This window comes from Puma concolor, chromosome B2, assembly GCF_028749965.1.
Source record: "Puma concolor isolate L17-30 chromosome B2, mPumCon1.1.hap2, whole genome shotgun sequence".
NCBI classification, from domain to species: domain Eukaryota; kingdom Metazoa; phylum Chordata; class Mammalia; order Carnivora; family Felidae; genus Puma; species Puma concolor.
In genome coordinates this window covers 108,330,601-108,358,431 of record NC_141671.1, presented here as the reverse complement: position 1 = coordinate 108,358,431, position 27,831 = coordinate 108,330,601, and the positions used below count along the sequence as shown (strand labels likewise).

General features: G+C 37.8%; 1 protein-coding gene across 1 annotated transcript in view; it reads right to left on the bottom strand.

Annotated features, from left to right (window-relative positions):
• Window positions 1-27,831, bottom strand: part of SLC35F1 (solute carrier family 35 member F1) — a 410,105-nt gene that overhangs the window by 128,651 nt on the left and 253,623 nt on the right. The window lies entirely within an intron of this gene.

The window sequence follows — 27,831 nt, the reverse complement described above, 5'->3', positions numbered from 1 at the left end:
CTGAGTCACAGAAAATATGAAGATATATTACTTCCTCCAAATCGGAGGATGTGGATTAAAATTCAAACCCACAACAGGCTTTAGTTATAGACATCACATGTGGAAGTGTCCATGCTTTCATATAAAGTCCTTTAGAAATGCCCCCTTTTTCAAAAATACGGATTAGGAAACATTCTTTTGTCACTAATTCAATCTCCTGACCCTGAGAGACTCCAAAAACAATTTCTGCTGTACCTCTCTAGAAATTCAAGTGCAGAACACTCTTTCCATTGGAGGACTAATGAGGAGAAGCAGGAAGAGTGGAGTTTGTTCATTTGTTCTACTCAGAGCACAGTCTCTGTGTGCTGATGAGAGATGGCCTTTAGCCATGTTATTGCCCTTGAACAGAGTATCGGGGAGTGATTCTATGCTGTGATAAAGCCTGGGAAACCCCTTGTATTACATTTCCAGAAATTCTGATCTGTGTGCTAGAGTCAGGTATCCCATCATCTAGAAACCTTTTTGAGAGTCTTGCTCTTAATAATTATTCCAGGACATGGGACATAATGTGGTTCAGTCTTAGGCAAGCTGGGATGTATGGTCACATTAAACTTACTATGGGGCAATCCTCTCATGGTATGTTAACCTGTGGTTTGTTCTCTGCATTGTCAGGAAAGCATCACATCCTAGAAAACTGCTAGAAATTGCTGACTTCTAAATAACCCAGAGGAACTGGAACCAATAACTAAGCTGAGCCACATGCTGGTCCAGTAGCAAATGAAAGCTCAAAGAATAGAGAATACTTTTACCTCTTGCTTGAAAGAAGGACTTCAAATAAATTATTTTTAAAAACCCATAAAAGAAAAGAAACACAAGAATATGTAGAGAATAAAGATAGATTTATGGCAATTTGCAAAATGCTTCTGTTGATAATTAATCCAGAGTCCTTTGTAGACATTAGGCCTACTGCACCCTCTTCCAGGAGAGCATCTCTAGGTAGGTTGGCTCTTCTTGAGTTACCTAGGCGGGGATTCTAGGTAATGAGACCTTATCAGAAAGAACATGCTTGGATTCCAAGGACACGTTTTGAAATGAGTGTTTCTTGATGGTCACTATTGAGCACTGCTATCCACTCTTAGTGTTGTTATTTCACGGGATCTATCCAATTTTTCCCTAAAAAGCAATTTCTTCATCCATGCATGTCTTAACACCATGAAAAATTTTGCTCTGACACTGTCACCCTCTGTCATCAATAATGGCTCTCAACTATCCAGGTGGAATTCACCTCTCACCTTAACTTCAGAGGGGAATTTTAGCTTCAACTGTGACCACAAAATACACAAACACATGTCATCCAATCATTTGCTATCTGTCATGGGTTTCAAAGACACCTCGTAAGCTTTAGAAAATAAAGATCTTCACTGCTGGTGGTATTTCAAGACATCTGGTGTTCCCATGATGGATTGCAGCAATCTCGGCCAGGCAGTTTCTCTTACTTTGAAATAGATTTTGAGAAAGGTGTTTAAAGTTTTAGAGTCAGACCAAAGAGAAATCCTTCCAGGGCAAAAGCATTTCCAAAGAACCAAACCAAAACAATAAGAGGCTTTAGTTGATTCATTTGAACAAATAATCATGAGAATTACCTAAGCTTCACTATAAGGGTCTTTAAGAATTAAATGCCATCAGGAAAAAGTACCACCAAGGTGATTTTACTCTATAGGGCTTTGACAATTCTATAGGAGTATAATTTTGTTACAAATACTTTTGTGCATAGTGCATATTATCTATATGTAAACAACAGTCTCATTTCATAACAAGAAATAATATAGAATGCCTACATCCATTTACTTCTTAAATTTTTTCTTAATGTTTATTTATTTTTGAGACAGAGAGAGACAGAGCATGAATGGGGGAGGGTCAGAGAGAGGGAGACACAGAATCAGAAGCAGGCTCCAAGGCTTGAGCCATCAGCACAGGGCCCCACACAGGGCTTGAACTCATGGACTGAGAGATCATGACCTAGGCCGAAGTCGGACGCTGAACCGACTGAGCCACCCAGGCGCCCCTACATCCATTTACTTCTTAATTGCTTACAAACTGGTTATTAATGCTTGGATTTATTAATGTCTTGGGTTTATTCTGTACTGTATTGAATTTCGTAAGGCCAAATAAAGAATAAGAAAGATGATAATAAAGGACAAGTATAGAATATAATGAAATAGAAAGGAAAGACATATAGGAAGTATCATCCAAGTCAAAAGTTGTTTCTTTAGGAAAATAAAATTAGCAAGCATACATTACAATATTTCTTGATCTATCTATTATTGAGTCACCTTAAAACCTCCCACTTTGATGGATCAATTTTTATGTTATCTAATTTGAGTCTATATTACAAGGTGTTGGAGTGACTGGGTGGCTCAGTCGGTTGAGCGTCTTACTTTGGCTCAGGTCATGATCTCACGGCTCGTGGATTCGAGCCCTGCGTTGAACAGCCCAAGCTCTGCTGACAGCTCCGAGCATGGAGCCTGCTTTGGATTCTGTGTCTCTCTGCTCCCCCACCACTCACGCTCTGTCTCTTTCTCTCTCTCAAAAATAAACATTAGAAAAATTTATGTTACAAAGTGTTTACATGCTTAAGATTGTTCAACTTTTTGATAAACTAAACCTTTAATCAATAGGTGGTAGGCTTTCCCATCGCTAAGTAATATTTTGTCTTAAAGTTTTTATCAAATATATTTTATCAAATATATCCGCAGCTCTTTTCATTTAGTGGCTTTCCAGTCTATTTTTCCACTCTTTGCTTTCAAGATTAAAAAAACAATCTTCCCATTTTTAGGTGTATCTTTTATAATCATCATACAGCTAGAATTTTTAAAAATTCATTGTGATGACTGTCGTTTTAAAGTGGCAAGGTTTGTGTATTTACAGGTTGTGATTTCTGATAAATCTCTACTGATTTTTGCCATTATTTTTCGACTTGTCTCATATATTGTTTCTTCTCCTTGCTGTATTTCCCTTTTCTTGAATTTATTGACTTTCACTCCCTCATTTCACTGTCTTCCCTCTAATAGCTTTTAAATTATGTGTTCTATTTCTTTCAGTGGTTACTTAAGAAATGTTACATCCTAGGGGCACCTGGGGGCTCAGTTAGTTAAGCATCCAACTTCAGCTCAGATCATGATCGCACGGTTCTGAGTTCTAGCCCTACATGGGGCTCACTGCTGTCGGCATGGAGCCTGCTTCATATCCTTGGTCTGCCTCTCTTTCTGCCCCTCCCCTGCTCTCTCTCTCTCTCTCTCTCTCGCTCTATTTTGCACAGTGAATATTTGCATAGACATGGCTTCGTGTGCACTTTATTTATTCACCATTATTTCTTCTATCTTAGACCTTTGTAAAATCATATTCATTTTCCTGAAGTATATCTTCTGTCATACTGAAAGTTGGTTAGTAGTAAACTCTATCTGTGAGAAAATATCCTTAGTATACCCTCTTTTTTAAAAGGACTGCTTTATTGTATATGTAATTACAGGTTTTATTTTCTCTGAAGAGTTGAAAGGCACACTTAATTTTCTGTGTTTCATTGTTGCTTATCTAATTGTTATTTTTTTGTGGATAGTCCTTATTTCCTCTTTTGTTATGTTTAAGACCTTGTCTTTTCTTTGGTATTCTGCAGCTTTATTATGATGTGTCTAGATGTGGTTTTGTTTTTATTACCTTGCTTTACTTTCACTGGATTTTCAGGACCTAGGGATTTGGTTCTTTCATTAACTCTGGAAACTCTTTTGCCATATTATCTCTTTGGTGCCTCTCTCCCTTTCTGCCCATAATAATCTTCTAGAATTCAAGTTCATGTTGCACATTCTCCACTCTCCATGTCCATTTAAATCTGTTTCACGTTTTTATCCTGTGCTGCATCCGGCATAAGTTTTTAAGAATTAACTTTCATTTTGCTTATTATTTCTTATGAAGATTGGCTCTTTTGTTTAACCTTTATACTAACTTTCTAATTTCAATTATTATATTTTTCATTTCTAGAAATCTTATTTGGTTCTTTTTTTTTTAGACCTACCTAATCAAATTCTGATATTCTTTTTCCTTTGTCATACAATGAAAACCCTCTCTTATTTCTTAAACATATTACACATATTTAATTTAAATTCTTTACCCGGAAATTCCAGTATTTGGAATCTTTACAGGTCTGTTTCTGTAGTTTATTGTTATGCTGGCTGTTACTCATAGTGATTTGTTTTCTTAGTTTGCTTAACTTAAAAATATATATATTAGCTCATATTCCTTAGAACATTCTCTATAGCGGTTTATGAGATGAGATCTTAAAGTGCATTCCTTCAGAGAATCTGTAATTGTCTATGCCAGGCACCTACAGAAACTACTAACCTGAGACTACTTAAAATTACCTTTTAGAGTCAGTGTTTTTGAATTCATGCAGATAATATGACATCTGGCCCCAAATATGCATGCATGTGGACTTGTGGACAGAAATATCAGGAGAGAATTTACTTCTATTGATTCTGCTCCAACCAGATCAAAGCTCAGACAGGCACGTATCTCCACCTCTTTTTTTTTTTTTTGAAAGAGAGACAGAGTTGGGAAGAGGGTCAGAGGGGCAGAGAGAATCATAAGAAGGTTCCACACTCAGTATGGAGCCCTATCCCCACAACCCTGGGATCATGACCTGAGCTGAAATCAAGAGCCCACTACTCAACCAACTGAGCCACCCAGGCGCCCCTCCACCTCTTCTTTTAATGAGACAGATTTCATCCTAGTTTTTCTGCTGAGAGGGTTTCCCTTTGAAAGTCCTGGATTTATTCTAGGTCTCTGATCATACAGCTTATACTTGTGTTCCAGTCCTTTCCTGAATGCCACACTGGTGACCTGTTAAAACCAGTACTCTAAAACTAGATTCTAAACTACCTGTTATATACTTGGGGATAACTAGCACCAGTATGAATAGGTCCATCCAGATGATGTTGTGGCCTACAGTTCCTATCTGGCTTCCACAAATTCCTGTAAGTTTCCTGTAAAGTCAGTTATGCTTAAAAAAAGACTTTTAAAAAATACATTATCCCATAATCTTAGGAGTGCTGTACTGGGAAAGGTACTTCTCAAAAATATATACTCTATTCATATTTATAAATGAAAAAAATTAGAAATTCTAATATGACATTCTGAAAAGTATTCATTGTTTGGATTCCAGCAACATGAAATGATATTGGAGTCCCGCCTTGGCAAAATATATTAAACAAAGAACTGAAGGTAGAAGACTAATTTATTTACAAGATATAGAATTCTTGAAATCAACCCATTCAACAATTTCAATAATAAAACTACTTCTCACTCCAAAAAGGCTTAGAAGACAGGCTCTGTGGTTAGGGTCCTGATCACCAGATCCATGTTTAGAGGGGAAGCATGGTCACATCCCTGTCCCATCAACTTTTGAGATAAGCCTGGCTGCAGCCAGCTTCTCTTTAATCTCCAGGTATGGGATATAGTAAACATGGATTTAACCAAGAAGGAAAATTAATTTGATCTCTAAGATGACTCAATTCACTCATGTATATTTTGCATTAAAAAGTCATTAAAATTTTTAGTAATGTGGACATTATTATGGCCACTCATAAAAATATTCTTAAGGAGAGTGTTCAAAACTATTTAGTTGTTACCTAAGTTTAGTTTTAAGAGACTAAGTTACAGAACCAACATGGCTGGATCTGATTATATTTCAATCACAGACCCAGGCTTTTAGATCACAAATCTATTCAAAGAGGTACTGAAAAAATCCTGGGAACAAGATAAGAGAGTTACCTTTGGGATAATCTTATATCTTATATCTGTGTTGTGATTGTCTGGATTTCCTTATAGGTATATTTCCTTATAGCTCCTTCTTGACCATGGTTAGGATAGGTCTTCACTGAGGCTTTGTATAGGGTATTTTCTCTTTATCTAGGGTACAATGGAATAAAAACGGAATCTGGGCTTTCTTTATGATTCTTTTCAAATTACCTGTGTTTCCCCCCTTTAAAAACAAATGATAGGAAAGAAGTATCACAAGAAAAATTTACCTAACTTTTATCTACAATTACCTAAAATGAAAAAGTCACTTTTAATGTTAAAAAATAACTTCAGTAAAACATGTTTGTAAATAAAATGGTCAGCTGAATTGAACTAAAAAAGTGGAAAAACATGAAAACTTTTTTTAAAAAAAAGTAACTACAGAAACACAAGGTCCCAAGCTGAACATATCCTCCCACACATGGGCAAACAACTGGCCACTAAAAACAAGGTGTTCTGACAAGAGAGATTTAGAGAAAGAAGAGAGGTGGGACATTCTAGGTGGAAAATGAGGGAAAGGGAGGGGCCAGGAGAGTTGACATCTCCAGAGAAGGATCAAAATCCAAATCACCTCCTAGGAGGTATTGATATTTAGTAGTATAGATATCTAAGGGACCTGAACAGAAAGGATGAGAAACAGTGATGGGGATCTCTTTAGTTGTAGTTCTCAGCTTTCAGGGATACTTGAATTACAAGGTTGGGAAAGTTACCATTGTACCAGAAGAATATCCACCCCTCACAAAAGCAAGCATGAAATAATTCAACACCCACCTGCCCCAGTACTGTCACAAAAGGATGTTTAACATTGTGATACTGGAAGCTAAGGAGTAAAGAGGAATGGAGAATGGCTTTATGAGCATCACTCAACCTAGATGTTTTCTTCCTGCCAAAGGCCAATGTAATCTATGTACCCACTAGCCCTTCATGTGACAGTAATGAAAAGCCACTACTAAGAAGGTAGAGAACTTTTTCCAGAATGCATGGTAAGACACTTAAGAGACTTGGAACCTATAGTAGTAGCAAATTGAAAGGATCATTACCTAGAACACTGGAACTATAATTGGGGAAGATTCTGCTTAAAGTATTAGTATTCATTATTTAAAAAAGAGACTAAGAATTCTTTGTAATTTGTGACTAATTTGTCACAGACCAAGGAGAAGAGGAGCTTAAGGACAATAAAGAGAAGGGAAGACACTGGACCAGCCTAGAACAAAGATCACTTTCTCTCCAAAGTTCTGGCATTTTCCCTTCTAAAGTCAAGAGGAAATTTTTTTTTTTAATTTTTATTTTAGTTAAAAAAATTTTTTTTTAATGTTTATTTTTGAGAGACAGAGCATGAGTGGGGGAAGAGCAGAGAGAGAGGGAGACACAGAATCTGAAGCAGGCTCCAGGCTCTGAGCTGTCAGCACAGAGTCCGACGTGGGGCTCAAACACACAAACCGTGAGATCATGATCTGAGCAGAAATCAAGAGTCAGATGCTTAACTGACTGAGCCACTCAGGTGCTGCAGGAAAATTCTTAAAGAAATGGACTCCATTCCTTTCATTCTAAGTTTTCACAATGAAACACACAACTATTCCATGCTCCAACTATAAGGGGAGGACGTGGATGGGCTTATCTCCCAGACTTTCTTAATCATTCCAGTAAGTTCTGATTTAATAGAAGAAATATGACAAAATAAAATTCATCTCAGGTAGGCACAAAGATAGGGAAGCTTGCTCAGAAAAGATGAACTTTTGTCAGTTACACTATATTTAAGAGTATCTAATTTAGAGTTTCACATTTTTAGGGAGTATGGAGAGATCAAAGAGAGTCTGAAGGTATGCAGTGAAAGCTATGATAAGCATAGAAAATAGGACTTATGAAGAAAGCTTTAAAAGTATCCAGCAGTCCTTAATCAGAGATGGAAAGGTTTTGGTGATTTAATAGGACTTAAGGTGACTTTGAAGGATACAAAAGATAATTAGAAAGAAGTAAGTTTATAATACAGGGGAAGAAATTCTGGTCAGGTATCAGAAAAAATAACTTCAACAAGTTAAAAGTTATGGAATTAACTGCTTGGGAAAATGTCTGCCTATAATAAAGATATAGGAGTATGTAAGAAAATCAATTACTTTTTAAATTTGGGATTATTGAAGTTCAAATGAGCTGTGAGTGCAAAAAAAAACCCAGATGAAATGCAAGATTAAGCTTTATAAATAAGAATGTAATATTTAGAAAGAAGAAGTGATCTTTCTCCTCCCACTCTGAAAAGCAGAGAAGTAGATACGTGTCTCTCAAAAGGATATGCACTAAATAGAAGCGGTTGAGAGGGGAGTAATCAGAATGGAGAAGGGACGAGTTTTGAGGGACTGGAGATGTTTAGCCTAGAGGAAAAAAAGTGTGTATGAGGTTTGTTTCAAGTATTTCAATGACTGTCTTATAGAGAGGAATTTAATATTCTATGGTCTCATAAAATTGATTTAGGATACTGGGTAACAAAAAAGGAAATGGATTTTGGTTTATTACAAGAAAGAAATTTAATGATCAGGGCAGCCCAAGATGGGATGCATTTCTCTGAAATATAAAGAGTTCAAAATACTGAAGCACATTCTGAGTTCCTGGCCTGGATATTGTAGAAGTGGAGTCTTTCCAATTAGAGTAGGTAACCCTTAAAGTCTCCACCGACAATTTTTTTTTTCTTGTCAGTCTTACTATAAACAAACAAACACAAATTATCTTTCTTCTTTGGCTCTACCTGAAATTGGATTAGCCAACCATGAACCATACAGTGACTACAGATACTTTCTCAAGTGTTGCTGAAGTGCTTGGTCAAAAGAAACCACCTCTCCTGATCTTTAGGTATGACTTCTCATCTTCTGCTCCAACATGCTGTTGTGAATACACCCTGGAAAATGGTGACTTAAAAATTGCCAACCAGGGGCTCAGTCGGTCAAGCGTCCAACTTCGGTTCAAGTCGTTATCTCGCAGTCTGTGGGTTCGAGCCCTGCATCGGGGCTCTGTGCTGACACTGCAGAGCCTGGAGCTTGCTTCAGATTCTGTGTCTCCCTCTCTCTCTCTCTGCCCCTCCCCTGCTCGTGCTCTGTCTCTCAAAAATGAATACACATTAAAAAAAAATTGCCAACCATATTTGTTGATAATATACATGTGTATGCCTATGACAATAATGGTGTTTGTGAAACTGAGGCTTCTTCATGTAACTAAGCTTAAAGACATCTGAGTAATGACATGTAGAGTTACAGAGTATCAGATATCTTTGGTGGCGGGAAACCACATAAAACTCTATGCTTTCTTTGATAACCTAAACAATTATCTCAATGCCATTATGGTAAATTGATTAGAAAATTCCACTCTTTCCAATGACTTTAAGTTAGAAAGAAATAGAATATACTGAATTTGCACAAAGTATTGAATTTCTTATTTTTATTCCCAGTGAGGATTCACCATAACAGAGAAAGGCTGAGAAGAATTCTTGATAACTTTTCACATTTCAAATCTAAGAAATGAGATCAAATGAAGTGGGCCATGTTGAGCTACTCAGTGGAGCTTATCTCCAATTTTTAATTTACCGATTTGACTCTGTAGCAGGTAGAAAATGGCATATTTGATTTTACCTTCTCTACTTGTTAGTGATTAAAATTTTTTTACCATTCATTATTTTTACAATAAAAATAAATTGGGATGCCTGGATGGCTCAGTCAGTTAAGCGATCAACTCATGGTTTTGCCTCAGGTCATGATCTCACGGTTTGTGAGTTTGAGCCCCATGTCGAACTCTGTGCTCGCAGTGCGGTGCCTGCTTGGGATTTTCTCTCTCCCTCTCTCTCTGCCCCTCCCCTGCTAGCACTCTCTCTCTCTCTCTAAAGAAATAAACATTAAAAAAACTTTTTTAAATATATAAAATATAAAAATGAAACACTGAAAGGCTGGCATTGCCATAAATAAATGACAACACATAACAAATACAACTGGCAGGGTTGACCCTGGTGGGAAGCCATCTTCCCATTTATGTGGCTCTGGTTCATCTCTTATCTCTCCTTCTTACTAGGGATAAGCTTTTTATTTGCCTCCATTTTCATTTATTTATTTCACTTATTTTAATGTTTATTTATTTTTGAGAGAGAGAGAGAGAGGCAGAGAGAGAGAGAGAGAGAGTGGGGAGGGGCAGAGAGAGAGAGAGACAGAAGATCTGAAGCATGTTCTGCACTGACAGCAGAGAGCCCAATGCCCAATGTGAGTTTGTGGCTAAAACTCACAAACCCAACCGTGAGATCATGACCTGAACTGAAGTTGGACACTGAACCAACACTGAGCCACCCAGGTGTCCCTATTTATTTATTTTTTAAAATGTTTGTTTTGAGAGAGAGAGACAGAGAGAGAGACAGAGAGAGAATGTATTCGAGCAAGGGAGGGGCAGAAAGAGAGAAGGAAAGAATTACAAGCAGGTTCCACACTGTCAGCGCAAAGCCCTACACAGGGCTTGATCCCACAAACCATGAGATCATGACCTGAGCTGAAATCAAGAGTCAGACACTTAACTGACTGAGCCACCCAGGCATCCCTGCCAAGCACCTGAGCCACCAAGGCACTTTCCTTGTTTGTAGACTTACATGATGACAAGTGTCTCTTTTCTTTCTTTAAGTGCTTTAAAAATATTGTACATTACCTTCCTGCCCCTACCATTTCTGGTGAGAAGTGTCTTTCCCTCAGTGTAATGTATCTTTTCTTTCTTTTGCTGCTTTCAAGATTTTCTCTTTGTGTTTGGTTTTTAGCAGTTTGAACATGATATAACCCAGGTGTAGTTTTCTTTGCATTTATTCTGCTTGGGATTTTCTGAGTTTACTGGATTTATCAGATGCCTTTCAACAAATTTGAAAGTTCTCAACTATTATCTCTTCAAATATTTATTCTGCCTCATCGTCTCTCTCCTCTTGTTCTGGAAGTTCAATAACATGCTGGATAATTTCATGTAGCCCCAGATATTCTATTCTGTTTTTCTTCTCTCTGTCTTTTTTTGCCACTCAGTTTTTTTCTGTGCTTCAATTAGATACTTTGTACTGGCCTATCTTCAAATTCACAGATTGCTTCCTCTGCTAAATCCTACATTTTGATACTGTTTTTTTTCCTCGAATTCCTATTTAACTATTTTAAGAAGTTTCCTGGTCTTTGATGAAACTTCCCATTTCTTCACGTGTTGCTAGCCTCTTCCACTGGAACTTAAGATTTTGATCATAGTGATTATTTAAAGTTCTCATCTGATAATTATAACATCTATGGTATTGTTAGGTCTGCTTCTCTTGATTATTTTCTCTCTTGACTGTATGTCACATTTTCTTGCTTCTTCACCTGTCTAGTAATTTTTATTGTACCTGGATATTTTGTATAAAATAGCAGCAGATACTTAAAGGAAAAATTTTTACTTTCAAAAACAGAATGTCCTTTTTCTGTGTCAGGCTGCTTGACTGGGGGACTAAAGCAATCTGATCGTTGGGACTGGGGTTTCTTACAGCTTTAGTTTGACTTAGTTCGGTACTGACTTAAAATATTTTGAAAGCAGGATCAGTACTTACTCTTCTTCAGGACTTGAGGTCTAAGTACTGGTGAGATTCTGGCGATCTCTTTGCACTTTATCCTGAGGTACCAACTTTCTGAACCATGAAAAATATACCTTTACTTTACAATTCAGTTGACTACTGTTGGGTTTCTGGGGAATTCTCTTTGCTCTCGTGTCCTGTAGTAAGCTTTTTACACTATTGAAATCTCTCCCTGCCTGGAATGTCTCAGAAGTATTTCCCTCAACTCTCTTGCCATGCCTCCAGTCCTTGGCAGCTGAAAGTCTGAACTGCTTCTGGTTCATTTCTCTCAGATCTCCTGTACTGCCCTTTTCCATCTTCAAAACATGGGTGTCATGCACTTGAGAAGGCTCCACACACATCAGGAGAAGCTCCTTTAGTTTTTCTGTGCCACTTCTCAGTCTCTGGTATACATGCCTAGCACTAGGCAAAGACCTATGGAACACAGTTTGTACGTATATATAAAACTGCTCTGTGGTTGGGATACTTTAGAATATAGTCTGTCACACCAGCTCATGTGAGTGCATTAAAACTTAAAGTTTTTGCTGTTTTTTTCCTTACCTCTCTGTTTGTGGATTCTTTCTCTTCTCGCTCTGCCAGAGATGAGATAAACTGCATCTTTTCTCTCTTACAAAGGGAATTTTCTGGAATTTCACATATTTAGATTTCTTTGCTTCCTTAGCTTTATATGTTTTTGTTGCTGGAGTGAGGGTGATGGTCTTTTGTGTCTAGTTATATCCTAAACAGGAGCCACTAGGGGTGCCTGGGTGGCTCAGTCAGTTAAGCATCCAACTTCGGCTCAGGTCATGATCTCGCAGTTCATGGGTTCAAGCCCTGCATTGAGTTCTGTGCTGACAGCTCAGGACCTGGAGCCTGTTTTGGGTTCTGTGTCTCCCTCTCTTTCTGCCCCTCCCCCTGCTTATGCTCTATCTCTATCTCTCAAAAATAAACAAATGTTAAAAAACTTTTTTAAACAGAGCCACTATATAATTTTTGATAAGTTAATTAATCTCTCTGAGCCTCAGTTTCTTCATATATAAAATGACCTATACAATGGTTGTAAAGCTTAAGTATGTTGTAGTTATTCTGTATATTTTCATTTCCTTCCTTTTTTTCCTTTGGGGTGCTACTTGAAACGGTGCATAGTGTATTCATAAAATCAAACAAACTCACTGTACACTATTTCTTCCTTCCTTACTTAATTGTGCTCTTCCCTTTATCAATCATCATCCAAGTTGAAAGGGCTGACTTTGCACCTACTGTTTAAAAAAACCTAACTCATCCTGAAATATTTTAGTTTCACTCAGAGCTAGGGCTTAAGTATAATAGCTGACCTTAAAAGAGCCACATAAATGGAGTATGTCTCTCAACTATCAACCAGATTAACATTTTAATGACATCATCTCTGAGCACATAAAATGACCAATATATGTTAATAAACAATTTTTATTGGATATTTATCCTCATTTATTCAGCCAGGAAATCTGAGTCATATGGATATTAAGCTGACTTGTTTAAGGAAGAAACATAATCACAGTAGAGACCATCCTTCAGTGTAATTTTACTGTCCTGATTCCCATACCAGTCATCTAAACCACATTGCTAATTTACGCTGATTTGGGATTCCTGGAACCTACTTCCATGTCACCTTCATTATTTTTTGAAAAAAAAGATATGAAGTATAGGTACTAGGCTCACATTTTTTTGGATTAAATATTAATAAAAATGCATAAGAGAAAAGAAAACCATATGTAAATAACATAGCCATAGAAATAGCCAGATATATTTGGCTAATGGGCATAGTTCTACAATGACATTGACTAAAATCTCTCTATTTCTCTCCAGTTCATTCTTACCAGGCATATCTATACCAGTAAACCTCCCCTGGGATTCAAAATCCAAATGTTGGATTTTGCCCAAACACCCAAAGGTTATCCGTCTGATTTCTAAGCAAAAAGAATCTTTTTTTTTTTTTTTTGAATGGAGATTCTGATTAAACCCTAGCTAAACTGACTCATGTGCTTCGGTTTACATGATGCCCTAAAGGATTAACACTGATGTCATTTATACGATAACAAGCTGTGTTTACAGCAATAAAGAAAGCTAGGCTTAGGTAGTATTAATAGCCCTACTAATTACACTGCTATAAAAGGTTTATGGATGATATAAATTTCTATATTATTACTCCAAGGCTCTGGCAGTGGCATTCTTCCAGAGGAACGTATTGCAGGGCTCATTTGTTTTCCTTTCTTTGCACTAATTCACAAGGAGATGAAAACAAGAGACTGAGTGAAAGAAAGAAGGAAAGGAGCCCACCAGGACTTAGTCTTACACCAAGAATAGACTATGCAAGCAATCATTATCATTTCTTGTTTTTATTTTAGGATTCAAATGCTATTTCTTCCTGCCAATACACATACAAAAGGATGCTCATGTCACCGGTAATTAACAAAATGAAATTTAAAACAATGAGATATTTTTCACCTTTTGTCAATCCGGACAAAAATATTAATGATAATATTCAGTGTTGGTAAATAAGTAAGGAAATATACTCTCAAATACTGTTAGTAGGCTTTTGAACTGGTAATAATTTCCGGAGAAGAGAGATTTAGTGATATTTATCAATATTTAAAATGCCCTTGACTCAGCATTTAAATTTTTAGCAATCTAAGCTACAAAATACTCTCACAGGTATTTAAAATATATTTACAAGGATGTTTCTTACACAATAGAAGGAATAACTCAAAATTGGCAATACCCTATATGACTGCTAATTGTGAGTATCATCAGTACTATTACAATAACTAAAAACTGTAAGGTAAATGTACATGTACAGAGATGGGAAATTTTCCAGGATATATTAAGTGAAAAAAGCAACTTTCATAACAACATATATAGTTCCTAGCATTTACATTAAAACACATTATAACTACATATTTGATTGCATATGCATAAAAAACTGCCATGAAAATGAACAATAAAATTTTAACAAAGACTTCCATTGAAGAAGAGAAGGATTTATTTGGTGAGTGGGAAACATTATCCCTTAAAAAACATATTTAGGTCTGTCTTTGCAATGTTTATATTTACATAAACATGTATTTATATTCATGTATTACTTGGGTAATTTAAAAATAAATATAAATTTTACAATGGTTATTACATTGTCACCTCAAATATTGTCTCAGAGTGTCTTGGCTTTTCATGGTTTCCTCCTAGTATTTAGCAGTTTTTATAAAGTAGACATCTACCTTCGAAGCAGTCCAATGAAGATCTTTGATCAGAAGATTCATTATTAAAGAGGTCTTTCAATGTATGTTAACTCAACCAAATTGAATTGTTTTAACTGGAAGTTCTATATTAAGGGGCGAATGGAATTCTTTGAGTTTAGCAATAATGCTGTATACAGAGTACAGTATCTACCAAAGTTATTTTTTATAAAACCAGTATCTAAAATATTAAGTTTATTTTATTTTTTTACATTTGGATCAATGTCCCCACTCTTAAATCCAAGGCAACTTAGCTTGCACTTTGAAGACATACTGCTCAGAGAACAAAAATTAGAATATTACATCTTTGGCCTCTTTTCCTCAAGTAGACAGGCTAATTAGAAAGTAAGAATAACAACATTCTACTATCTTGATTTTGAGTTTCTCGAACCTTATTAAAAGACCTCATTTTGGTTAAATGAATGAAGCCGGGAAGTATGTGTTGATTTCAATGGGTATGAGAAAAATCACTTTTTATTAACCGATTCCTTCCCCCAACTATTTTTTAAAAATACTGAATTCAACATAAATCAAAAGTAAAGAAGGATTTGCATAATTATCCAAAGTCTGATTGACCAGTGCACTTTAACTTAGAGCAAATAAAGCTTTAAAAGACAGTGTAGTGATGAAATTGTGACAGGTGTCAGTACAGCACAGGAGTGGTCATAGCAGTCCAGGCAAGAGGTGATGGATGGCTTGGCTTAGACATGCTAGAGCAAATGCGGATAGAAAGAGGCCATCGGTAAGGGTCTCACATAGTATCTGGTACACGGTGGGCTCAATAAACATTTGTGAAATTTAACTGAAGACAACTTTGTATCAGTCAATATATCCCACAACCAAATGTAACTTTAACTCCAGAGATGATGGGAGTTTTCTACATTAGTTTGTTAGGTGTGTTTAAACTTTAATCATGGGAGCTGCATGGACACACAGGGAATACTCATGGCTGGAGATATGCTCCTTCAGGGGAGATACCCTTCTCTGGTTTTCAGGTCACACCGTGAATAAGTAGATTATATCAGGAATTGTGGTACGTGATTAGTAGGAGGCAAAAACGGTCTCTTCAAAGGAATCATAATAATTGCTGCATTTAGTTAGATATGTATCTGTGCTACTCTCTGCAAACAAATTGGGACTATTAGAAATTGTACCTACTGTGAGACTAGTTATGAAAGGCAACATTAATTTACTCCTCCAGAATACTATCAAATGGTGACCTACGCTGAATGAGATGTGATCTTAGTGGAACATGCTGTACAGTAAGAAAATGAGAAAATGTTCAAAAGCAAGAAGGTGACACTTTGGTTTCCCTTCTTGCTGCTCCACAGCTGTTAATGGTCCCAATGAGTGGTTGGCAGTCCTTCTCCTCAGTCAGGTACTGAAATAAAGCTTGTGCACTTTGATATTCTTCACTGTGCTACTGTTTTTCACTTTATAACATTAAATTATTAAAGTTTCTAACATTTTACAGGGGTTCTTGAAACTTGGGAAGAGCTTAAGTTCATACACCAGCAAGCATTGAGGTACATCCCCAAATGACCAGAAGGGTAAGGGGCTCCTTAAAGGTATTGCCAAAAAAATAAAGAAAAGGACTGTTTGTCATTACAGAAAGGGGTCACTTAAGCCAGGCAAATTGATGGAGAGCAGTGAGCCATATATAGCTGCCTGTATGAGGATAGGAGACCTTTGAGAGTCTTGGAAGTCACTAATAATCATGAAATTAGCCAACTGCCCTAGCTCAAAGAAGTTTAGCAGGCCAGAAGTCACCACAGCTAAGTCTAAATAAAGGACACGGATGATATCTGTGTCTTATTCTCCTGGGGTGACAATGTATGTGGGGGTGTGTACAAGGACTAGAGGAACAACTACGGCTCTTTTAATGCAAAGTCAGGATCCTAGAACACAGGTGTGAGCCTACACACCAACAGAATGCCACAACACAGCAATGTATTGACTGTAACTGCTTGTAATGAATTCTTCTGCTGTGAATAATTGGGAAGGGGGTACTGGCGGCTGATGGAGAAAACAGTCATGAAAATAGATGACAGAGGAGAAGTAAATTCCTTTACAATGAAGATTTGGTGGAGATGAAGGAAAGTGAGACCCTCAGATCTGGCCTCTTGCAATTACAGGGACTCTTTACTAGTCACTCTCCTCCTCTTGCCTATGAGCTTAGAAGGAATGGGAGAAGGGAGAGTTGGGCATCCTTCACATCTGGGAGTACAGTGCCTAACAGAACGAGGCCCTCCAAAAGCATTTGCTGAATAAATGAATGGAATAATAGATGAATGAATACATGAGGGAAGAAATACGTGACTGAGGAAGATACATGAAATTACATTTAGATAAGAGACATATGAGCAAGATGTACTAAGTTCGGAGCCTTCTAGAAGGTTCTGTATGAAATAAACATGGGCACAATAAAACTCAGTAGGCTGGGAAGCAGTTGCATCCTTGGCTTGTGCATATGGGGCTGACTCCTTTCGTTAAGAGACACTCCGAGTATAGGAACACACTTTCCTGTTAGGTATTTAAATTACTCAACATATCCGATACCAAAACAACAGAAACCAAGAGTTGAGATTTATTAAGTTTCCATATAGTAAATAACTTACAATTTTTAACAGTGCAGAGACTCCCACATTTATGTCACTTACATAAGATCTGCCCACACGTTTCTCTGTTAGAAAGAAGTTACCAAGTTCCTTAACTTTATTTTTAGAAGTTGAGTTCTTTGTTTGCTTCTGAATGATCTAACTTAGTTTCTTTTAGCCTGACAAAAGTTTAAAATCAATAGCTTGCTTAAAGCTGTGCTATAATGGCCCTGAGTTTAACACAGCCCAGCTGGAAATTTCGACCTCAGTGAATGACATTCACTAAGCCAAAAGTTGAAATGTGCTTGTAGGTACAGAACCAGATGCTTTGAATTTGGTGAGACCCCAGTAGTCCATTGAGTTTGTCTGTGGCATGCTCTTCCTGCTGAAAGATGGGTGAGTGAGAGCTCCATGATCTTGACAGCATGGCTTTCCCCTCTTCTCAGCTAGAAGATGACATACTGGTGGCCATTTCACTGGCTATGTAGCCCCCAAAGCTTTGTGCTCTCTGGGGGCATTTTGCAGCTCTTTTTCATCTTGGATTATTTTTATTTTTTCCTCTCCCCACCCTGATTTTATTTTTCAACTTTAAAATAGGACAAATGTTCTGACCCTGTCAAAAATGGAAGCAAGATTCCTTTTAATGAGCTCATCCGAGGACAATTCTTGTCTGTGTGGTAGTTTATTAGTAAGGCTAATCTCTGCTTATAGATTTCATACTATGGCTTCCACTGAAATATCCTTAAAAGGGACATGCTGCTCTCTGCTCATTCCAGATAACTGATGGAGATTTGGGATTCTGATTATAAAATAATGATCCAGCTCTCCCTCTGGGAATGCATCTTAAGAATCCCTGCTATTGTAATGATAGGTCTTCTAAAGCACCTATGGCCACTGCCCAAGAATGGATTCCTTGCTGGAAATTATCTTGGACAGAAATGCCATCCCTTCATGGTTTTGGACAAACCACATTTCTCTGTCCTTAACTTCTCCAGCTGGCGTATGCCTTGGTCAGCAGGCCAAATAGGAATGTGATCTTCTCAGCTGCTTTGGCTCTGCTTTGCTTTCCATATGCGTATTCAGTTGGTTGCAGTTCACAGATGCACTGTGTGTGTGTTGTGGAAGAAAAACATTCACGAAAAAAGGTAATCAAACTTAGTTTACAACATACTGATCTTAATTGGTGTCCTTGTGCTTCTGAGCTTTTTCTTGAGCAAAGGATAGTAACTTGGAATCGGAATTTGCAGGCATGGCTTAAAATGAATCTGGATCTTCTCTGTAACATCTAAATTTGTAGTGACAGTTTTATCTTAGTAAAGTGAATGGGAATGTTTTTCTTCCCTTTTGTGTATCAGTTATGATTATGGGAGAAGGAAGAAGCTGGGTGGAGAGAGGAAATGGGAGAAGAGAGAGGAAACGTACATATCAACAAGAGGAAAAGAAAGGGTGGGAAATAATTTTGTGTTGAGATTTCATTGTTAAAATCAAAGCTCTAGAGCAAAGTACTCATTCATTTCTAGGGATAAGCATGGATCTAGGGAGTTGTTCTTTCAATTCTTCCTTTAGCAGCCCTCCCTTCCCCCTTTGTGACCTCTCATAGTTAGGGTGCAGTTATGCCAGAAAGTAGAAAGGTGGTGCTGGGTCCCATTGGACAGATTCTGGATGCTCACTGTTGCCCTTGGCTTGACTTTCTCAGGCAAAAGACCCCCCACTCTACACGCTGGGACAGGGGGACTTGGGCTAGTGCATTTCAGAACGAGTCGTGCGCCAGTGTAATGATTCTATCAGTGAGTCCCCTTACTCACATTGGCCACCGCAGTGGTGAGGAAACATCTGAAATATCTCTTGTTTTTGATCCTTCTATGAATCATACCAGTGCCTACTGTGACATCCAGTGACAAAAGAAGAACACAACTGCGGCAATATGGCTAATGAATTTCGGGGTCCTCGTGATGGAATTTATCCAAATTAACGGTTACATGTGTAAAATCCAACTTGCTAAGGAGGAGAATCAATATTTATTAAGTCAATGTAATGCCAATGATGGCAGATCATATGTATTCAATGCTTCTATAAGCCTGATCCTGTGCTAGAAATTTTCCATACATCACCTCATTTAGTCCACAGGAAACCCGTCAGGTGGTTGCTCTTATTACCCTGACATATAAACTGAAGAAAAACAACACAGAAAAGTTATGGAAACGTACCAGGATGATGCAGTGACTCTTACATCTGGACTGAACTGAGAAACAGAAAAAGTCTAGACCCTAATTGTTTAAAATTATATTTTAATTTAGTGGACTTAAGTAGTAATTCCTAAATATGATTCTTACAGATGGGCATTTTCTTAGACATGACTAATTAGTTCAAGGTAAAAGAAAGTAATATGCTACTTTATAGAACAAAGTGTGAAATGGTAAAACAAAATGGTCAGACACATAAATTTTGATCATCTTTTCTTTTATCTGCAAGTCATTTCCTTTATGTTTCTCCTCCTATAAGTCACTGAAGGGGAACAGTCACTCCACCTTGCAGTCAGAACCCACCATTTGCAAACACCACATTTAAATTTGGTGAGTTACATGATCTTCTTTCTGGTCTTCCAAAATCTCAGAAATGGAAGCCAGTGAAACCAGATACTCAAAAAATGCACAGACAGAGAATTCTGATCTAAAGTAAATCTAATCCTGTGAAGGAAAAAAAAAGAAAAGGTTTGCTTCATTTTTCCGCCTCACAAATCTCATGTAGCAGACTGCAGTAGGGTCTGCAAGATGGCTAACTGCTGAGTCTTTGATTTAATGAAAACTTAGGGAAAGCAATTCAACTCACTGCAGGGACTGCTTTGTTCTTCCATTATGATTCTTTTTTAATGAGAAAGATGATTGTAAGGATAAACTCTATTCCTCTGAATTCTTACACTAATTACATACAAAGCACTATTTTGGCAGAAGGGGACTTATCTCCTTCAGGCAATACAGTTATCATCTTGTAACCACCCTTCAGTCTCCCACGTGAACACTGGAGCTTCGTGCCAGGAATGAATGTTGCTCTATGCCAGCTCTCAGCATGGATAGGTGACTGCTTAAAGATTTCCAGAATTAACAGTCAACGTGGACTCCAGATAAGACAGAGAGACAATCCCTCCCTCCAAGCTTATGGGCTGTTTGGAATGAAAGAATCAGAAGCGCATCCCTTAAGCGAAGTATTTGGCATGGGGAATGAGGGAGGGTTTGATGTATAGAGTGTGTGTGTGCATGCGTGTACATTTATAAGATGATCCATTAAGAGGAGAAGCAGTGTTGCACATTCATGTCATTTTCCTTTCATCTAAAAGTCATTTAAGTAATACTGAAAGTTCTGTGCAAGGTCTCACTCTATTTGAGATTCATCCACTTGAGCACAAACAGGACATGCTCTGTTGGGTACTCTTAACTTTGATTAAGACTGTGGAAGACTTGATTTGGTGCAGATTCACCCTGTAAGCGCTGCATATGTATGCAGTGTGTGTATTTTTGCGTTGTTTAGTGGGTTATGAGCTTGATAAATAACAGTTCATGTCACATGAGCAAGGTCCTTGGAGCAGGGTTTGTTTTTTTTTTCCCCCTTTTGGAAACGATACTCATTCTTATAGTCTAAAAGCATGCCCTATGAAGTGAGAAGTTTTAATGCTGACCTCCTAATTATCCACAAGTGATTGAAGGAATAGCTACTATAGTTTCCCTATTGGAAACTCTGGGCCTAACGAGACATTATTTTATCATGGTAACCATGGAGGGATAGTGAAGAGTCAATTAATTCTTTCATTCATTTTGTTTGGCCTTCGGTCAGGTGTATTAAAGTATAATTTACCTGTGGTAAAATCCATTTAAGTGTATAGCTTGAAGAGTTTTAACAAATGTATATAGTCCTGTAATCTCTACAACAATCAACATCTACAGAACATTTCCATTACCCGGAAAGTTCCCTTGTGCCTCTTTGCAGTCAGTCTCCCCTCCCACTCTGAGGCTTTGGCAACCACATATCTATTTCCTCACTTTATAGTTTTGCCGTTTCCAGAACATCACATTATTACCCAGTATTTAATTACACAGTACCAGAGTTTTCATGTCTGCCTTCCTGAACTTATCATAATGCTTTTAAGGTTAATCCATATCATTGCATGTGTTGGTAGCTTATTCCTTGTCATGGCTGAGTGGTACTCCATTGTATGAATTTACCACAATTTGTTTATCCTTTCACAAGCTGGTGAGCATTTGGGTTGTTTACAGTTTTTGGCCATTATAAACAAAGCTGAAATGGACATTTGTATATAGTTCTCTGTGTGCACATCATGTTCTTATTTCTCTTGGGACAGTGTGATTGACGGGTCATATTTAAGTGTATATTTAACTTCATAAGAAACTGCCAAGCCATTTTGCAAAGTGGTGGTATCATTATGCATTCCCAGCAGCAGTCTATGAGAGTTTCAGTTGCTCTTGCTAGAACCAGATTCTAGCTTTCTGTTGTGATTTTCTCTAATAATTTCCCAGCATGGTTTGTGTATATTACTTTCTTCTTCCCTCCCTCCCCTGTTCCCACCTTTTCTTTTCTCTTCCCCAACAACATAATCATAATTCCCATCTACCAAAGATTCATCTGAGCGCCTCAGTTCCTAAAGTACAACCTTTTTATACTATGGGGACTAGAACACTCCAATCATACTTAAGTAAAAATAAATGCAACCTGATAAAGAATAGCAATGGAGGTCTGCCAGGTAATTTCCCACACGGGAGAATTTTTAAGAGGCCAATGAATATTACCTCACCAGTCGTAGGTAAGTGACGGTAGTATTTGCGCCCACAACTTCCAAGGGAGTAATAATTCAGTATGTACACTTGCCAAGTGTTTTCTTATACTGCCAACCCACTCCTTCTCCTCACTGACCCAAAGTCCAACCCAAAGTCCTTCTCAGTGATATAGTAAAGGTTATCCAGAGAATTGGAAACTGAGCTATGTGCGAGAATAACTTGAGCTTTTGCTCTGAGGAAAATCCTGGATCCTGCTTTAACTTTTTTCACTGCTCTGGCCCACGTTGTTGGCCTCCTATGGTGTGGGTCAAAGAACATTCCAATAAAGGCAAGGGGCAAAGATTCACAGAGGCACAGCAGTATTAACAGAATTAGGGAAATGAGATCCACAGGGTGCTCTAAGATCTGATAGACTGTGAAATGCCAGATACTTATTTCCAAGACATCATTGTGGCTCTGTGAGAAGTCTATATTATTTTGTATGAAGTCCTACGTTTCCTCTAATTACAGAGATATTTTTAATCTTGCAACATTGGTAATTAAGAATTTAGCCTATGTAATTGTATGTAAGAAGTGCAGTGTTTCCGAAAAGAACAAATATGAAGCCTGTCTGGTGTGGGAAGAGGTAACAATTACTTACTGATTAATGTTTCCCCAGCCACCACCAAAAGGAGAAATGCTTTTTTTGGCACAAATTCCGAGAAGCATCTTCATTTAAAATGCTGAGGGCTATGGGACTGGACCATTGGGCCATGAATTGCATCTAGCTGTTATGTGTAGACAAAGCTGTCATTTTTATGTATTTCTTTCATCTCTCTTGCATTACTTGAGTGCCCTGGGTAGGAAAAAGGAGATGGTGGGTAGGATGGGCAGGGAGAGAGCAAGTGCTTGAAAGACCTGAACAGAGTTCATTTTTCAGCCTCCCCACTTAAAAGTGAAATTTGAACTAGGATTTCTATCTTCTGGAATTTAATGTTCAAAATGGGTATATTTTTCATAAAAAGCATGGCATGTGTTTACTTTTCAGTATTCTTTCTTTACAAAAAGTCAAAGGGATTACACAGGGTGATGTTTTGATGAGTGCTCTGTTAGTACTATTAAAGACCTGTCTCTTTTTCACACTAACATAAAAAAAAAATATATCAATGATTCAATAGATACTTTAATGTCTATGTTTCAAGAATTTTCTGAAAAGCAAAATACATGCACAACCCATCATATTGCTTTTAGCTGGAAGCTTGTCTTTTATTCAAAATTGGAAGAGCTTATAAAAATCCCTTTCAATGAAAAAGCAGAATTTATAAAATGAGTCACAAGGAATATATCTAATGATCTATGGTGGCCACATTTTTTTTCTTTCCAAGGTCTGTATATGAAACGAAGCAGATACTTCTCTTTCTATTTGTGTTTTCATTACTGATACCCATGTTTTTTTCATCACCATGCCTTAGGGAGGAAAACATGGATTGAAAGTGTTTTCTCCCCCCTTAAGCGTCCTGCCTTGGCCCCACAATTCTTTCCTACCCCATCACAGAGTAAACTGTGAATGAAAAAATAAAGAGGAATTAGAGAGATAGGAACTGAGGAAAATTGGCAGAAGAAGAAAAGAAGGAAATTATTGACTGTTTAAAAACTGTTGTTCACATTCACTCAGAAGTTAAAAATTGCCAAAAGAGAAACCATAGGTATCTATTATTTAAGAGCTGCTGAAAGTACTTCTGGGAAGCAGCAGGATTCTTAAGATAATTGGTAAGAGAACTTTATGGGTAGAAAGTCTAATAACATATTCTTTTTCCTTGATATCCTATCTTCACCTTTGTTTTTAAAGGTTTTAAAGGTTTTTAAAGGCCTGTCACATTTCTTGCTTCTACAACATAAATGTGAGAATGGCTGGGCTTTAGTTAGACCCCATCCTGTTCTTCTTTCTTCTTGTTCATAGTCTTTGCTTTTTGTGTTTCTCTGCTTCCTGATTGCAGCTAGCATTGCATGGAATTTTAAGAAAAAAAGTAGACATGAGGAAGAGTCTTCTTTTGAGAATTTCCCAGGCAGTCTACGGCCATACCACCCTGAACGCGCCCAATCTTGTCTGATCTTGGAAGCTAAGCAGGGTCGGGCCTGGTTAGTATTTGGATGGGAGAATTTCCCAGGAAAATCCATCAGTTTCTGGGATGTTCACTATACTTTCCTAGTTATATTACTGTGAGATAATAGAAAATATATATTGGTCTCTGCCCTCAGTTCCTGGCACAGAGCTCCAAAAACCCTTGTGATTTCCTAATAAGAGTACTTAGGAGCATCTTTTGTTCTAATATTTGGTCTTTGACCTTGGTTCCTGACACAGAGTTCCCAAATCCCTTGGGATTTCCAGGGCGATAGCCATATCTTTTGTTCTAATGAGGTTACTCTTGCTAGGCTCCAGGATAGGGACTGGTTACCACAAAGTCCAAGCCATGATTAGAAGTTTGGATTTTTCAGCCCCATCTCTCCATTCTCCAGAGAGTGAGAGGGGCTGGAAATGGAGTTAATGATCAATCATGCCTACATAATGATCTCCATAAAAATGTCTAACGTAGAGGATTCAGAGACCTTCGGGGTTGATGAATAAATACATGGTGATATGGAAAGAGTGGCCTATGCAGACAGGCATGGAAGCTCCGTGCCCCCTCCCACGTACTTTGCGCAACTCATCTATTTCATCTGGATGTTCATGTATATCATTCATCATATTCTTTTATAATATACTGATAAACAGTAATGAACTGTTTTTCTGAGTCCTGTGAGCCACTCTACTAAATTAATCAAACTCAAGAAGGAAGCTGTAGGAACCTCTGATTTACAGTCCATTAGTCAGAAGCAGAGGCTACAACCCAGACTTGCAATTAGCATCTGAAGTGAGAGGGGCAGTCATGTGAGGCCGAGCTCTTAACTTATGGGATTTGACACTATCTCCAGGTAGACAGTGTCAGAACCTGGGCTGACTGTAGAACACCCAGCTGATGTCACAGAATTGCTTGGTATGAAAAACACCAGGCATTCAGTGACAAAAGTGTGTTAAGTGTGGTGATAGTGTGAGGGTAAAGGGAAGACACAGGAAGAGAGCTGAGTTTTTCTTTACAATTCATGATGCTCAACTAGGTACACACAGCATGAGTTTGGATTTCAGGCATCACTTCAATGAGGACATTTCAATTGCCTGAATAACTTCTCTAAAGTGGTTACTCTTAACCACTTTATTTATTTTAGCTCATTTTTATTATATATATATAAATATAAATAAATATTATATATATTTATTATAGCTAAATTCTCAAACTTGCTGGTGTGTCAATGCAACTACTTGTTTGAAGTACATTTTTTTTTATAAAGTGGTATTACGGAAGCTCTTTGCTATGAACAGCAAAAATTTTTTGAATTTTGGAACATCTGTAATAACAACCTAGTACCAGTCAAGGAAAGGGTCAGACATAAAACTTGTTCAACAAGACAAAGTTTTTAAGGACGGAGTCACACTTTTTTGGGAACCAATTTAATAATCAGGGACAAGTTCAAAACTCCAGCCTGAACCAGAATTATATTGGAATTTCTACTGGAACCTGTTGCTTCAGAGTCTTTGGTCACTGGTTCAGTGAGCATCTGATAAAGAGAACTCAGTTTAACTTTGAAGTCAAATTTCCACAAGGCTTTTGCCATAATACCAACCTGAAGGCTCTTGAAGGGCTTCTTGCATTTATCACATTGTAATCACATGAGACGATCATAACTTTTTAGAAGTTGTATGGTTAAAATGATAAGGAAATATTTGTTTAAAAATACATTCCCGATGGGGTGCGTGGGTAGCTCAGTCAGCTGAATGTCCGACTTCAGCTCAGGTCATGATCTCACGGTTCATGGGTTCCAGCCCTGGGCTTGCTGCTGTCAGCCTATCAGCACAAAGCCCACTTCAGATCCTCTCTCTGCTTCTCGTTCTGCCCCTCCCAAGCTTATGTTGTGTCTCAATAAATAAATAAATAAATAAATAAATACACACATATATACATATATATACACACACATACATATATACATATATATATATATATATATATATATACATATATACATTCTCGAGACTAACTTCTTGCAGTTATGTGGCCTAAGGTGTGTCAAATTAAATGGTGGCCCAGTCAGGTTAGGTGACGTCTGTGCCGGGAGAATTGGAAAGACAGTAATTTTGCTCAGTCCTAATCTGCACCCTTCTGGGAGGAGCGGTCAGAGAGCACCAGGAAAGGAAAAGAAATTGTGGTTGTGAGAGCAGCTCCCTTGCACACACCAGACTTTCCATCCTTTCCCCCTCTTCGCTCTGTTGTTCATTCCCTCTCAAATCTTGAGGTGCACAAGGAAAGAGATTATTATGTCTCTAGAACATAGAATGGAATCAGCCTATACAAAATTAATGTAATTACTATGTTGGTTTCCAGATGTTAGCTTAATGCCAGCCTATTAAAACTTCTAAAGATGAAGATTAAAACAAACATCATGAGTAAACACCCAAATAAAGCCATGTCAGTGAATCTAGTGATAATCTGAGGCAATGGCAGAAATCTCTAGATAGGGTATCTGAGACATTGCTTCTGGACATCACTGACTGGGATAAACAAGATTCCCTCAGGCTCTCTTCAGTCTTCTCTCCAAAGAGCCTCCGAATTCCTTGTCCTAGTCCTTGGCCTCTTGCCAGTTGTGTCTCTCCCCACCCCACCCCCACTCCCCACCACCATCTACCCTCCCCACCCAAAGCTGAGACCACATTTTCTTGACTTCGCTGTTGTGCCTCACTAGACCTTGCACCAGTGCTATTTTCTTATTCAGGGTTTTGAATTTCAAGCAAAACCCTCCATTTGTTCAAAAGTATCTTTTCTTCCTCCAGCCTCCCCTAGACCCCGCATGGGGTTCAGGGAGTCCAGGGAGGCACATGACCTGGCCTAGCATGAGCCTTACAGCTCCTGGTTCTACAGCCTGGAGCAGGTTCTGGACACAGAGGCACCATTTCCTAATTTACAAAATTTTGGATAATAATACCTATTTCTTTGGATTGAAGAAATAAAGGAGATAATAAAGGAGATACATAGTGTTTGGCACATTATGGAGTCTTGATCGAAGGTACTGTTATAAACTTTAGGTCTTTTGCTACATTTAGTTTTCTACGCTTTCCTGTTTGTACCTATGACAGTGAAATTTTCTCTCTGTTTCTTAGATTGGCTTGATTTACTTTTTTCCTCACTACTTCCCTATGATTTTTGTGGGTTTTCTTGTTTGCATTTGTAGTGTTCAAACTGTTAGCTTCCATATATCACCCTGAGGAAATATAAGTCAGACTCAATGTCTATAGCTTCTGTAGCCTGAGGTTTTAGTTGAAATATTATTTTTTTTTAAAAAAATTTAATGTTTATTTATTCTTGAGAGAGAGAGAGAGAGAGACAAGGACAGAGTGTGAATGGGGGAGGGGGAGAGTGAGACAGAGAGACACAGAATCTGAAGCAGGCTCCAGGCTCCGAGCTGTCAGCACAGAGCCTGACGTGGGGTTCAAACTCACGAACTGTGAGATCACGACCTGAGCCGAAGTCAGATGCTTATTCTTAGATTAATGTCTACTGATATTAAATTAAAAAACAAACAAACACCGATAATGCAATTTTTTGATAAGTTTCAAAGGAATTCCAATACTTTAAACAACTCCAAAGTTAAACTGGAATTCAGTCCCAACTGAATAAAATCTAGAATTGGCCACATAGTTATAATTA